This window comes from Hippopotamus amphibius, chromosome 3 (genome assembly GCF_030028045.1).
Source record: "Hippopotamus amphibius kiboko isolate mHipAmp2 chromosome 3, mHipAmp2.hap2, whole genome shotgun sequence".
NCBI lineage: Eukaryota > Metazoa > Chordata > Mammalia > Artiodactyla > Hippopotamidae > Hippopotamus > Hippopotamus amphibius.
The window spans coordinates 108,515,889-108,519,815 of NC_080188.1; the positions used below are offsets into that span (position 1 = coordinate 108,515,889).

The window sequence follows — 3,927 nt, forward strand, 5'->3', positions numbered from 1 at the left end:
TCATTTTAAAAATCCAAACAATTTGAAAGGTAATGTCATTCTTATTGACAGATACATTAGATTTTCTTCAAGCATGTAAAGAGTTGGTCGCATGGAAACAGTTCACGGTAGAGTGATAATTCATTTGTCTGGCTCTTTGTGTTCACAGAGTCGGTGTAAGTTATAAAGGGCAAAGGAGAAGGCACCAGAGCCCAGAACTTGGATTGAATGGCTGTCTTTTTATGCAGGTAACCCAGGAACTATATTTATATACAAGATTATGCACTAGGCTTTCCATGTTGCCAGAGTACATTGGTGGTGTGAGTATTCAGTCTTTTAAGAACTTTCCTTTATGATTTTCATAATCAGCCATGTTAGGAACCTTTTGTGATTACTAAAATATGTAGAGATTCATGGTATTTTGTAATACTCTTTCTAGATATTTTCATATTCTAGTGCTCTAGAAATAATGCTCCTTCTCTAACATGAAGTTTTCTTAGAAATTAATTTCAAATGTAACTACTTGGGGATATTTTCATGGGAAGATATTTGTACATCTGATAATAGTTTCAATTACATTGTTCTTTAAATATTTTTTGTTAAACTCTCAAAATTTAAATCACAAGGAAGCATCTGTAGACCTAGATTCAGTGACTTTCAAGAATCCAAGTTAATACTGTAGTAAGCAAGCCATTACTTCAATTTCTACTTTTCTGTTCCCAGGTGAGCTTCAGCATCCTATCCTATGTTTTTTGGCCATTTAGATGTATTCTTCCTTTAAATATTTGCTGATATTTTTATTTAAGTAATATTTTCATTTATACTTTTATTTATAAATTACTTGGAGATATTTTGTATTTTAGATATTAACTCTATGTATATCCCCTAAAATGCAAATGTTTTTCCAAACTACTTTTATCACTAGACATTAATAACCTTTTCCTAAATCCTTGAAAGATATTTGAAATTGCCAAATATATCTATTTGAAATTTCAATCATTTGTCAAGAAGATTCTTCCACCCCTTGAATGGGGACAGTCATCTCCCTAATAAATTGAAAGTAAAATAAAGAAAATCTTGCTATACCTTTTTATTAAAATTTTAATCAATTTTTATTTGTATATAAGTATTAACTATATGTACAATTAGCTTGCAGATGGAAAGAGACTTGTGGCAACTCATTTACTTACTAATGTGTCTTTTTTGCACATATATCTTTTAATTATTTGCTGCTCTGTAAAATTTTTGAGGTTCAGGACAATGTTTTAATCAGCCTTGTATTATAATATCTGAAAGTACTGGGTTATAATGAACCATAATGTTTATTGATTGAATGAATATGGTATGTTAAGGCTTCAGTAAATCCCTAATAATACTTACATTTACAGGTAATTTTGTCCTGAACTCTGAAATAAGATATAGAGAAGGACCTATGGAACAAAGGAAAAATGTAACTGAGTTTGTCCTCTTGGGGCTCACTCAGAGCATCCAGGGCCAAAAAATATTATTTGTCATGTTCTTGCTCATCTACATTGTGACCATGGTGGGCAACCTACTCATTGTCCTGACTGTGGTGTTCAGCCCAACCCTGGATGCCCCTATGTACTTCTTTCTTGGCTACTTATCATTCCTGGATGCTGTCTAATCTACTATAGTAACTCCAAATATGATTATAGACTTACTGTGTGAGAAGAAAACCATCTCATTCCAAGGCTGCTTGACCCAGCTTTTTATATGGCACTTATTTGGTTGTGCTGATATATTCCTTCTGGTGGTCATGGCCTATGACCGTTACTTGGCCATCTGCAAACCCTTGCATTATTTGACAATCATGAATCAGAGAGTTCGTGTCTTTCTGCTTTTGTTGACATGGGTTGGTGGGTTTTTACATGGTGTCCTTCATCCTCTGTTTACAACCTTCCCTTTTGTGGCCCGGATGTCATTGACCACTTCATCTGTGACACATACCCCTTGTTAAAACTTGCCTGCACTGACACCCACATTACTGCCCTCACAGTGGTTATCAGTGATGGGACAATCTGTGTGGTCATCTTTATGGTCCTACTCATCTCCTATGAGGTGACTCTGCACTCCCTGAAGAATCTTAGTCAGATAAGCAAGCACAAAGCCTTATCCACTTGTGACTCCCACATTACTGTGGTGGTCCTCTTCTTTGTGCCCTGTATTTTTATGTATGTGAGACCTCCCTCTACTTTACCCATTGATAAATCCTTGACTCTGTTTTACAGCATTATCACTTCTGTGCTGAACTCTTTAATCTATACTCTGAGAAATGGAGAGATGAAAACTGCCATGAAAAAGCTCTGGACCAGAAAACGAAAGTGAAGCAGCAGGGAAATGCATAAATATCCCATTTCCAATGACAAATTGCTCTTTCCAGGAAAGACTTGTGTGATTATTTAACTGTATTAAATTTCTCCTGAAGATTAGTATGTTTGGCATTATGAAAATTTTTATTATGTGAATACTTCCAATGATCAGAATAAACTTTCATAATTTCCTATTTCATAGTATATATTTTGTTTGGAATATATTTTATGATTGTCAAAATTTCTTATGAAAATATGTATAGTTTTGGGGTGTGACATTTCTCTATTAAGAGTATAGATTTATGTTCTATATGATGAGTTAATCTATAGTTAACATTGTAAATTTATTTTAGTTAGTGGAAGGTTTTCTCATGTTTCTCTCTCAAATAACGTAATTTTTTCAGAATTAATATGACCCAATTTAGATTTTGGAAAAGTATCAATAATATGACATAAAACTTTTGTTCACTCCTCTCAAAACAAAGACAGCCAATATTAATATTTGAAGTATGTATCTTAGTTTTGTGTTTGTAAGATACTTTATATATATTATGTTGTGAATATTGCTTAGCATGTTAAGGTAGAAGTAGTATGTTGTTTCAGAGTTGTAAATATTAATCATAAGGAAGCTAAATTTATAAAAATCTGAATGAACATAGTGTAAATGCAGAAGAATAACCAAACCTTACTTTTTTTCCAATTGCATAATCATATTCTCTCCTCAAGTGGACCAGGTTTGTTTGGAGTTACACTTGCATAAATATGATTCATTCATCTTCCCAGATAGCTTAGGATATCTTGTAATACTGCTGCTTTTTTTCAATGTCCCATTTTCTTATGTTGTTTCATAGTCTTCTGTAGCAATGCAGGCTCTTTCTTTCATGTGGAAATTTAGCAGAATCCATCAACCATGAGCTTCAGACATGAAATGCAGAGCTTAATATCAGATAATTTGATGATACAATTTTTAAGAAAGATGGTGATGATATATGCCATTCTTATCTCCCTTATTAATGAAATATGGGTTACTAGAAAATAAAGAGGGAAAATATATTGTTTTATTTAACAGAGACATCATCATAAAATCTTCTCTCTCTCTGAGTCAGACTTGAAATAAAATATTACCTGCCTCAAAGTGATTGGAGGCATGTGGTCAAAGAAACATTATTTTGCCTCCCTTACTTAGTCTGGATTCATCAGGGGCTAAGGCTATGGGGTAGTGGGTGATTTTCACTAGTAAATCAAACTGTATGAGAACCCTCATATCCTGATTTTTATCCCTATTGCATGAAAATTTCTTATATTATCCCAAAGTCTTCTCAAATACAATACTATTCACAAAATAATATAAGGCATTTGAGTTTATCAGACCTTATGTAATTTACTCCTCCACCTTTGGATGTTGCTACAGACTGGAAGTTTATGTCCTTCTCCATAATCATAAGTTAAATACTTCATAATAAATCCTTTACAATGTAGTGGTATTTGGAAGTAAGCGCTTTCGTAAATGACCAGGTCATGAAGCTGGGCTCTCATGATCAGGATTAATACCCTTATAAAGAGATCTCCAATAACTCACTTGTTCCTTCTGTCATATGAGGACACAGCAAAAAGATGA

General features: G+C 33.4%; 1 pseudogene; it reads left to right on the forward strand.

Moving 5' to 3' along the window:
* The first annotated feature begins 1,411 nt into the window (after nt 1-1,411).
* LOC130850291 (olfactory receptor 4A47-like) lies at nt 1,412-2,325 on the forward strand (annotated as a pseudogene).
* Nucleotides 2,326-3,927: the final 1,602 nt, after the last annotated feature.